Source organism: Mixophyes fleayi, chromosome 2 (assembly GCF_038048845.1).
Source record: "Mixophyes fleayi isolate aMixFle1 chromosome 2, aMixFle1.hap1, whole genome shotgun sequence".
Classification (NCBI taxonomy): domain Eukaryota; kingdom Metazoa; phylum Chordata; class Amphibia; order Anura; family Limnodynastidae; genus Mixophyes; species Mixophyes fleayi.
In genome coordinates, this window is record NC_134403.1 from 204,026,127 (window position 1) to 204,038,785 (window position 12,659).

The window sequence follows — 12,659 nt, forward strand, 5'->3', positions numbered from 1 at the left end:
GTCGGGGCCTACCGGTGGATAGTCCGGTCCACCGGCGGGCCAGTCCGACCCTGATCTTACTAAACCGGTCAACGATTACCCAGATGGTGTTAAGGCCGGATGAGTGAGCTAATTCCACAATGAAGTCAATGGATATGTTGTCCATGGTTTTACTGAAACAGATAAAGGCATGAGAGGACCAGCTGGGAGACTACGAGAGGACTTATTCTTAGCACAAATCTCACAGGAAAGTACAAACTCTCTGGCATCAGAAGACAAGGAAGGCCACCAAACCAAGCAAGATAGTTGTTCAATAGTCTTGGACACCCCGGGATGACCTGTTATCATGACATTCAGTGACTACTGTCTTCCTCAGATGATCCGGTACAAATAATTTGCCAGTGGGAGTTGTTGGAGGTGCTAGATGCTGGAGATCCAGAAGAATAGTGCCCAGATCCTGGGTCAGACCTAAAGCAATGTTGAAGGCAGGGATGATAGCGGAGGGTTCGGCGAGAGGTAGATGCGTGGAGATAAAGCTGCGAGACAAGGCATCAGCCCTGGTGTTTTTGGATCATAGTCAGAACGTGATAATTGAACGAGTGAAGAACAGGGCCCACCGGGCTTGTCTGGAATTTATGGTCTTAGCGGATTGGATGAATTGGAGATTCTTGTGATCGGTATATATAGTAATCACATGAGCTGCTCCCTCAAGCCAGTGGCGCCATTGCTCAAATGGCCACTTGACTGCCAATAACTCCCGATTACCAACATCGTAGTGGATTTTGACGGAAGAAATACACAGGGGTGCACTTTGTGGTCGTAGGGATCCATTTGTGAAAGGATTGCGCCTGCTCCAACATCATAGGCATCAACTTCTACTATGAACAGCAGTTCTAGATTCGGATGTCGAAGGACCAGTGCCAATAAAAAAAGACATTAAAAGTAAATCTAAATCTTTATATCAGGCTATGAAACTTGCATTTGATACCTATTCTTTTTGTCCTTCTATGGTCAATTTAGAAGGCGGCCGAACAACTGTTATAAAGCTTTTTATTATCTAATGCTCAAACTAGTGTTGATTATACCTGTAATAAATTCTACAGGTGGTGAAACAGAACCGGCAAAATGTTGGTTAATATGTATATGTCACAAAAGGGAAGTAATCGACTTCTTATAAAAGATCAGACTACAAGTACCCATTTTTCAGCCACGCCAGTTATATTATCCCAGTTTCAAACATATTATGATGAGCTCTATAATGCTCGTCCAGTGCATCCGGGACTGCACCATAAGCTCATTGGAGAGGCTAAACTCCCTAAGATTAATAGCACTCAGCGAGAAAGGTTGATGTCACTCTCCGCTCCCCGGGTATTTCCACCTGAACCTTAAAACACTGACTATCATGTTAAATCTCTCTTCTTAGCACAGGCTGTCAGCCACGGTTGCACCTGTGATTACTTCACCTGTGTGTTTGTCAGTTCTGCCATTGGTCAGCCTCCCTTTATAAGGCTCCTCCTTTCACCTTTTCCTAGCTGGTTCTTCAAGTCATACCTGACCTGGTTCTATGCCTCCTCCGTAATCCATATCCCGTGGTATCTGTGCTCCATCGCTGCTGTGTGTCTGGATCTCCTGATCTCTGAGCACCTGTTCCGCTTACCTGTGGTAATTGCTGTGATCAACACCCGCTGCCTACTTGGCCTGCACCACTGGCTACTGCTGCCTTGTTCCACCTCCCTGTGGTAAGCTGTGGCTCATTGTTGCTGTATATATCTGGACTTTGCTGATCTCTGTGCACCAGTTCCACTACTTGTGGTAATCGCTGTGATCAACACCCGCTACCTACTCGGCTTGCACCTCTGACTACTGCTGTTTCGATCCACATCCATGTGGTAAGCTGTGGCTCATCGTTGCTGTATATATCTGAACTTTGCTGATCTCTGTGCACCAGTTCCACTACCTGTGGTAATCGCTGTGATCAACACCCGCTACCTACTCGGCTTGCACCTTTGACTACTGCTGTTTCGATCCACATCCCTGTGGTAAGCTGTGGCTCATCATTTCTGTATATACCTGACTCTGCTGACCTCAGTGTACCTGTTTCACTTATCCGTGGTGATCGCTGAGATCAACGTTATCAACATCATTGTCTAGTGCTGGCTCGCTTTACATCTTCCTAGTGAGCAGGGATTTCATTGATCAGTTCACCTCCAGTAACTTCATTAAACTTTGTATTATGTTTCACTCCCTAGTGATATAAGTGGTGACTTATTAGACATTCAGTCTGCATTATTGAACTTTATTGATGGTTCCTACTCTCTGAATACTATCATGATCATCATTTTACTCAACTTTTAATGAACTTTGTAGTATATTTTACAATAAAGTGGTAATCTTTATTATCACCATTTGATGTCCGAATTGGATATTTCTTCTGCTATTAAATCTGTTCTCCATCTGTCTCACTGGGAACTTCCCTGGAGGGCCGCGACCTGCAGGGTGGAAACCACTAAAACCCAAATTCCCTTGCGGGAGTGTCCATCTTGTTAGACTCCGCGCCTCTAGGGAAGTCTAGCCAATACTAGTTGAGACAGCAGGAACTCACTGAACAGGAGATGGTAAAAGCTTGGCCTCTAATAAATCTCCTGGCCCAGATGGCTATAATGGGGATTAGTATTAAATGTTAAGGCACAATATGGCCCGTTTGCTGAATTCATAATGAACATCTACCTTATTCTCTGTTTAATGAGGCTCATACCATCTTTATCCTGAAGCCAGGAAAGAGTCTGGATTTATTCTCCTCGTATAAGCCTATTTGTTTGTTATTCTAGATTTGACATTTTTTGCTAAGGTCTTTGCAAATACATTACAATCTATCATGCCGGATTTGCTTAACCCTCATCAAATGGGCTTTACCCATAGTAGACATACACTACAAAGAGTTAGGATTGCTATTGCGGCTATTATGGCCGGGACTGCTAAAGAGAATAAAAAAACTCAGACATTATATTAAGGCTTGATGCTGAAAAGGCCTTTGACACAGTTCAATGGAAATATCTATGCTTGGTATTGGAAACAATGGCTTTTGGACAAAAATTCTTACAAATTATTTAGATTTTTTTATACCAATCCGGTAACTTCCCTTTTTATTAATGCACAACTTAGTTCCCTGATAACTATGAAAGGAGCACCAGGCAGGGTTGCCCCCTATCTCCACTTTTGTTTAATCTGGTTTTAGATCCTCTCCTCCGTATTTTGCGAACTCATCCTAAACTGTCTGGGATAACGGTTGGCAGACAGGAAATTAGATTGGTTACTTTTGTTTCCATCTAACCCTCACCTAATTCTGTCGCCATTACTTGAAGTAATTGGGGAATATGGCAGTGTATCAGGTTTTTCTATTAATCAATCCAAATCAGTTGCAATGTCCCTGGGATCAGAGAACAGGCCATTGTGGAGTAGGTCATATTCCTTGTCTTGGGTTAATAGATCCCTTACTTAGTTTGCTATCCAATTGCCAAAGAATATCCATGATTTTTATTCCCTTAATATGAGAATGCTGGTTAAAGGGGCAGTTGAGGAATTGACCAGCTGGAAGCACCTAATGCTTTCTTATCTGGATCGTGCCAATCTAATAAAAATGATAGTACTCCCTAAAATATTGTATCCATTAAAGATGTTACCGATATTAATATCACCATCAGATGAAAAGAGTTTGAATACAGAAATTAGGAACTGTATTTGGAAATCCAAGAGGCCCAAAATAGGTTTATTTAAGCTTCAGCAACGTATTCCTGATGTTGGTATTAATTTTCCTAATTTAAAACTATATAGCTATGCAGGAACTTTAAGGTTTATCAGAGACTGGCTGCATGCCGGGAACATCTTTGTAAAGTATGATTTGGAACAATCATTCATGTCAGGGGCATGCTTGAGCGCTTTTCTTCATTTTCACAAACAATAAATTCCAAGAAATATTGTGGATAACCCACTTTTGATGATGGTCTGGAAAGCCTGAAACTTTATTCGCCACCAATTTCATCTGAATAGTAATTACTGCTTTTTACCCTTGTAATTATTGGCATATGTTGGGCATTAAGTGAGTCAAATCATTGATCAATGCTCCCTTATACGTGTCTCTTATAATACCTCAGATTCTGAAGAAATTTGAGCTTCCATCCACACAAGTGTTCGTGATCTAGATTAGCTGCTGGTAGGCCACTGTCTGGTAGGAACATCGTTTCGATACATTATAAAATTTTGAGATGCTCCTTTGACTATGCTAAGACACGTGCAGGTTTAATGTTTTTCCTCACATTTCTGTAGATGCAATTCTTAAGACATTATCATACTCACTCTTACTTTTTCTTTTAGCATTTATAGAGAAATGTTTTACAATATATTCCATCAAGGATACTTGTCTCCACACCGTAGATACACTATAGGTCTTTCTGAATCTAGTAGCTATCCTAAATGCTATGTTGACTGTGCTTCCTTTTACCATTGTATGTGGGAGTACCCATATATTAAACGATTTTGGAGGCGGGTTTATCAATATGCCATTGATACTCTTTTGAAATATGTGCATCCCCTGACCCCGGAGTGGGCAGTCCTGGGGTTTATCCCCGAGACACTCAGAATGACGAAGGGAAGCAGGAAGTTGTTCCTGATTATTTCTATGGCTACGAGAAAAATTATACTGTAGGTGTGCATCCAAGAGTCCTCACCAACTCTGGCTGTATTTACAACTAAAAGGAATCGCTGGCACAGCAATGGCGACGAAGAGGGATAAGGGAGGATGGTCGCTAGGGGGCCCGATACAAGTGACATGAAGAAAGGGGGGCAGACAACGAAGTACGTCCTATTTTGTTACACCTGAGCAGTGCAGGTAGCCACTCAAGGAAAGAAGGGGGCGAGACAGGAGGCAGGACAAGGTGAAAGTAGTTAAGGGAGAGGGGGAAGGAAGTTTATTATGAATAGGTTTTCAGTCTCCCACCCACCAATCCCCTACAGTACATGCAGGTATTTCTTAACAAAGAAATAAATAAAAATAAAATGTAAAATATAAAAATATATATTATATATTAAGCACTTTATATATGTAATCTTTGCAAATGGTTGACAAGTAATGTCATTGTCATTGTATGCTTGTGAATATAATTTATTGCTCAGATTGCTTAGTCACAATTGAAAGGGCGGGAAAGCGACGAACGAGGCATAGAAAGGGGGGAACCAGCAGGGCTGGGCAGTATCACCCCGGGAAGACGGACGCACGCCTGGTATCAGCTTCAACGGTTGGACCAATACGGGCGGCGTGCAAGGCTTCAGCAATTGGTGGGTGATTTATGCCAAGCGGTCTCCGGAGGATGTTGTTGCGGTGCCTACATGGTAGGCAGAACACGCCCTATTTTTCCAGATGGAACTGGAAAAGGTGGTAATATTTATCTAGAGAGAACGCCAGGCAGTATCACCCTGGGTTGACGCCCGCATACCTGGTTCCAGCTTCAACGGTTGGGTCAATACGGGCGGCGTGCCAGGTTTCAGCAATTGGAGGGTGATTTATGCCAAGGGGCTGGTCTCAAGAGGACGTTGTTGCGGTGCCTACAGGATAGGCAGAACACACCCTATTTTTCCACATGGAACTTAAAAGGGTAGTAAATTTTATTGGTCTTGCACGCCACTTGTCTGCCAAGTTTGCAAGTGTTTAATAAAGCTGTGACCAAAATAATTTTACCAAATACTTGTCTTAAAGTCTTTCTTTATTAGCTCACTGCTTGTGACGCCAGTTGGTCGGCCTATATCCCTTAATTGTTTTACATCTATCGGATTGACTGGATTGAATCTTCTCACTTAAAGAAAAGCGGACTAACAGATTTTTTTCATCCTTCAATGCCCAGTTATATCAAAGGGAAATCCAGTCCTGTTTTGGATTAACATGATGGCATGAGTCTAGACTATTGGTGAACGACCCTCCGATTGTTTTTTCTGGTGATTAGTCCTATGATTATTTTTTGTTCCTCAGTTGATTGGCATCTGGAATATTTATATATGGGAGAAGCAAGCCAAGGAAAATGGTAATTGCTAAGCTTCTTATAGCCTGCAGTAATTTATGTTAGAAAAAAAACCAACTAATTTTTCATGGCATTGCTGTTTTACTTTAATTTTGCTTATTGTTATTAGATTTGCCTCTTGTATTTCCCTGTATATAAAGGTTACACATACCCATTTGTTCATAAATCAACAAGTGCAGAGAAGAGAATCATGTAACATAGGGGCACTCTATGATAATGGAGTATTTAAAACTTACATTTTATTAGTTTTATTAAAATAATAATGAGTCCCAGAATAGTGCCTGTGACACCAGTTGCGATATAAAAAACAAAAAATGTGAAATAAACAAACATATAAATTTTAAAATGGCAGAGAACACCGCCAAGCCTCGCAGTGAAATGAGACAGCCAAAAAGTCTTCAATAAGATTTAATAATAAATGACAAAATATTATTGGTAGCTGTCTATAAATCCAAAAATATAGAGGACCATTTAAATTTTTTTTGGTCCTAAACGGGAGATGTCATAGATATATAATAAGACATCATTAACGGAGTAATGGTAGTGTAGACAAAGTTATTCCCTTATTATAGTGGAGTAGTTATTCCAGGGATATATATCAAAAATGGTAAACCCTTAATATTCCATAATCACGTAACCTCCGTTTAGTGGGACATGAAATCTGGCAGTGACAGTCTTATCACTATAAATAAGACTTAAGAGTGCTGTATGAGTAGATATATTCTCTCTTAATTATTGGTAACATGATATGTATACGCCACAAATTACCAAACTATAAGATGTTGTTTTCAAGCATCAAAGATTGTATATTTCATTATAATTGTTAATGTAGCATTAGTCAGGCTAAATCCTGCCCTAACCATAAGCTGTAATTAGGCTAGAAAAGGACTGATCTGCGTATCCCTCTATAATGGAGGCTCACTTCTGAGCATTCAGTCACAGCAGTCTGTCAAGCTAATAAAGCCCTAACTGTTTGCTGAGATTTTCATTAGACTGATCTAAGAGTCCCTCTTATATCTGGTTATGGGCTCTCATTCAAATCATTCATACACACGCCAGAGATAGGTCCCCTCCCGTAAAGATTAGTTTTGATAATTAATTAGTATGCATAACACTGCGAGGCGAACGCCGACGCGCGTTTCGCTCACTCGCTTTAACCAGGCAAGCCGAAGGACAGAGCTGACAGCTCTTTTATGGGATAGATACGCCCCCAAATACGGGCGTCATCACCAGCAGGCCAATAGAAATCTATCAATCTCGGAGACACATACTCATTGATGGACACATCGCTGACCCAATCACAATGCAGAGAGGTAAGTCCCGCCCTGCTATTCCTTGTAGTGATTGGTTTATTACAGATATATGGGGAAGATAGTAAACACGGATCGTGAATGCACTAATAATACTAGTACATAGTACACTATGGTACCAGGGCTATCAACGGAGAAGCATCCTTAATATGTATTGAGACAGGGGCATCATTAGTAGATCTATTAAGTACATATAAACACAGGAATGATAATATGGTTGGCCCCATAATGACATTGTGATGAATATATATTTATTCTAAAGATATTTGATACAAGAATTACCCCACGCACTACCTATCTAATCATTGTGCTAGAAATTTAAAAGTTTTTTTTTATATTCCTTAGAAGTGATTTATACGTTAAGTCTTACTAAATATAACTAAATAAAGTGAATTAAGAGGTATTAAAACCAATAATACCATATTAAATATAAGAACATACCAATGTTAACCATGTGCTAAAAATAATTCTCAGAGGTACTGCTGCCAGCAGTACCATATTAGATGTAAAAACATCCCGTTTAAACCAGTGTATTTGAAAATTTTAGGAAATAATAATTAAATAAAAGTGAGTGAATTGACTCATAGTCCAAAGATAAAGAGTCCCTATACGTATTAAGTGATCCCTATAGTGTGTCATATCATCAGAGAAGTGTTGAACCAACAACACATTACATTGATCTGGATTTTACAACAGATTTAAGTGATAAAAATCAAATATTAATTGAAGTGATGTTATCAAATAAGAAGAAAAATATATTAAATCTCACATTTAGATAAATGCCATATAATTTGTTTTATCATTGAGGCCATGGGGTACCAAACTGTCCATTAGAAATATCAGTCTGGATTCTTTTTTTAGCAATTCCTGCTGCATATCACCTCCCCTAATACCTAGTGATAGTTGTTCCATTATAAACGCTTGAAGTAAATCCGGATTGCTATTGTGAAACAAAAGAAAATGCTTAGCCACCGTAGTAATAGGTTTAAATTTCTCTCTGTCTTTGGGAGCATTTTTAATATTGTTGACATGTTCCAACAAGCGTCTTTTAAAGGGTCTTGTTGTCATGCCAACATACTTCAAACCACACGGGCATATCAGGCAGTAAACAACCCCCATTGAATTACAATTAACAAATTTGTTAATTTTCCAGATTCTAGAATATCTGTCAACATAGTCATGTTTTTGAATAGTGTATTTACAAGCTTTACACCTGCCACATTTGTGAAAACCTTGGATTATATTTGATGATTTCTTATTATGCGTAAAATGACTATGGACAAGACGATCTCTCAAATTTTGGGCTCTCCGCCATGTTATTGTGACTCGGTCATCAAGATTCTCCCTGAGATCATGATCCAACAACAAGACGTGCCAATGTTGTTGAAAAATATTTGAGATGTCCCTCCATTCGGAGCAAAATGTACCAATCATTCTTGTTTTTCCTTTTGAAATAGGTTTGGGTGTGGGGAATATCAAGGATTCTCTCTCTCTACAATTCGCTTCATGTGAGGCCTTCTGTATACTTTTCTTGCTATAGCCTCTTTGTACCAGTCTGTCCCTCAGTTCACCAGATCTCTTCTGAAAGGTGGTGATATCTGAACAGTTTCGTTTAGTTCGGAGGAATTCTCCTTTAGGCACCCCTTTTATTACTGATGGAAAATGGGCGCTCGTGAAGTGTAATAGACTGTTAGTAGCTGTGGATTTTCTGAACATATCTGTCATTAATTTACCATCGCTATTAATGGAGATTTGTAGATCTAGAAAATTGATCATTCTTTCCTGGATATCAGATGTTAATAGAAGATTCAATTTATTATTATTGAGGTGTTTGGTGAATTCATGGAATAAGGTTGTTTCTCCCTCCCATAATAGTAATATATCATCTATGTACCTGAACCATATTAAAATATGGTCAGTATACATTTCATTTCGTTCATTAAACACCATCTCCTTCTCCCACCAGCCAAGATATAAATTTGCATACGTTGGCGCACACGCTGTGCCCATGGCTGTTCCACGGATCTGCAGATAGTATTTGTCATCAAATACAAAATAGTTGTTATTAAGTACAAATTCCAATAAGGAAATCAAGAATTCATGGAAATCACTTTTACACTCCATATCCAAAAAGTACTTAGCCGCCCTTATACCCTGATCATGGGATATGTTTGTGTAGAGTGACTCCACGTCATACGATGCCAATTTAACCTCCTGATTAACTGAAATGTCACTAATTTTTGCCAGGACATCTAATGTGTCTCTGGTGTATGATGGTAGACTTGTGACATATTTACGCAGGTGTTGGTCCACATACCTGCTGGCCTTCTCGGTCAAACTACCCATGCCCGATACAATAGGCCTACCCGGTGGGTCTGTTATAGATTTATGTACTTTTGGCAATGCGTAAAAAGTAGGAATTTTGGGATCGTTTATTTTTAGAAACTCGTAATCAGATTTAGAAATAACGTTGTTCCTAAAGGCTTTATTAATCAGGTTATTATACTTAGTCAAAAAATTGGCTGTAGGATTGAATATCAACCTTTTATAACAATCAATGTTATTTAATTGTCTATAGATCTCAGTCATATATTTGGATATGGGCCACAAGACGATGTTACCACCCTTATCTGAGGGCTTAATCACAGTGTCTTCCCATTCCTCAATATCCTTTAAAGCCTTATATTCCTGTTTAGACAAATTCCTACTTAAATTCCTAGATCTCGCTTGATTGAATAATTTATCTAGATCCTTGGATACCAAGTCTCGATAGATTTTGGCTTGCGGACAAATTGACAGATCCGGACAGAAGGTTGATTTTTTCTTCAATTTAATAGAGTCCCTAGTGTCTTTCATCATGCATGAATCTGATATTGAGTTAGTGTCTAACTCTTCAAGAGTTTCCAAAGCCTGTCTCTCATCGTCAGTTAGAAATGCCAGCTCCATAACCTGCATGGCATCCTTCTTATCTCGACTTTGTAGCTGGGAATCACATATATCCTTTTTGCTGCAATAAAATTTCTTTAAGAGTAGTTTCCTAATGAATAGGTTTAAATCTTTTTCCCATTCAAAACGATTAAGGGATTGTGTAGGTGAAAACGATAATCCACGACTGAGTACCTTTAAGTGTATTGGTTCTAATTGTCTTTCTGTCAGATTAATCACCTTAAGTGATGTGTCTAATTCATCTGACGTCTGTAATTTCTCCGATGGTTGAGAGGACCCTCCTGACCTTCCATATACTTCCTCTTTTTGCGGTCTCTTAACCTTGTGTCCCCCCCTTCGTATCGGTTTAATTCTGTGGTTCCACCACCTTCTCCCTTCCTGGAATCTCTCTCTAAAAAAGATCTAGTATGGTGGGAACGTTCTCGTTTGCTGGGGGAGGTATCTGAGATCTCACTGACTGAGGAATCCATCCCTGAATTACTGAAAGATCTGTACGATTTGTGGAATTTAGGTCTATCCCACTTAAAGATTTGGTTTAAAGCGTAATCATTCTTATCACGTGCAAATTTTTTGCGTTTTTTATCCACTATAACTTTTTCAAATTCATCCAAATCTGATTTAAATTTACTATAAGCTTTCTGAAAAGGTTCAAGTTAGGGCTTTATTAGCTTGACAGACTGCTGTGACTGAATGCTCAGAAGTGAGCCTCCATTATAGAGGGATACGCAGATCAGTCCTTTTCTAGCCTAATTACAGCTTATGTTTAGGGCAGGATTTAGCCTGACTAATGCTACATTAACAATTATAATGAAATATACAATCTTTGATGCTTGAAAACAACATCTTATAGTTTGGTAATTTGTGGCGTATACATATCATGTTACCAATAATTAAGAGAGAATATATCTACTCATACAGCACTCTTAAGTCTTATTTATAGTGATAAGACTGTCACTGCCAGATTTCATGTCCCACTAAACGGAGGTTACGTGATTATGGAATATTAAGGGTTTACCATTTTTGATATATATCCCTGGAATAACTACTCCACTATAATAAGGGAATAACTTTGTCTACACTACCATTACTCCGTTAATGATGTCTTATTATATATCTATGACATCTCCCGTTTAGGACCAAAAAAAATTTAAATGGTCCTCTATATTTTTGGATTTATAGACAGCTACCAATAATATTTTGTCATTTATTATTAAATCTTATTGAAGACTTTTTGGCTGTCTCATTTCACTGCGAGGCTTGGCGGTGTTCTCTGCCATTTTAAAATTTATATGTTTGTTTATTTCACATTTTTTGTTTTTTATATCGCAACTGGTGTCACAGGCACTATTCTGGGACTCATTATTATTTTAATAAAACTAATAAAATGTAAGTTTTAAATACTCCATTATCATAGAGTGCCCCTATGTTACATGATTCTCTTCTCTGCACTTGTTGATTTATGAACTAAAAATACATGTATAGGGTGCACCAACTCAGTCACAAAATAATCATCATCATCATCATCATCACCATTTATTTATATAGCGCCACTGATTCCGCAGCGCTGTACAGAGAAATCATTCACACCATTGGGGCTTACAGTCTAAATTCCCTAACACACACACAGACAGACACACACACAGACAGAGAGAGAGAGACTAGGGTCAATTTTGATAGCAGCCAATTAACCTACTAGTATGTTTTTGGATTGTGGGAGGAAACCGGAGCACCCGGAGGAAACCCACGCATACACAGGGAGAACATACAAACTCCACACAGATAAGGCCATGGTCGGGAATTGAACTCATGAACCCAGCGCTGTGAGGCAGAAGTGCTAACCACTGAGCCACCGAGCTGCCACCATGATACCAAACTCAATGTAGTTTGTTGTAAATATTATTTAGTCTCTTTACCACTTTATATTTTATATTAACTAAAATAAAGATTAAACTTCTTTGCATGTTATTTGCAATAATAATTCATTGCGTATTAATTGCATCGCAACCAAAATTAGTGTACAGAAAAAATCGATTATCACCTTCATCCAATTATTGAACTTCAACAAAAGAAAATAATATTTTCTGTGCAAATAAATTTGTATTACTTCTATATCGTATTGAATTATGGAATTTATAAAGTGAACTAAAAAGAAATAAAAAAGTTAATCTTTGGGGATGCGGGGAAGGTTTAGGAAGCTACACATGGTCAACTTTACAGGAGGACATCATTATGGAGAGTACCAATGTTATAAGCGTTTTTGAAAATTCAATTCCACATAAATATAATTAAGGATTTGAAGTTCATGGGTTATGAGTAAACCAATGGTTCCCAAACCTGATTAAATTTGTGTTGTTAT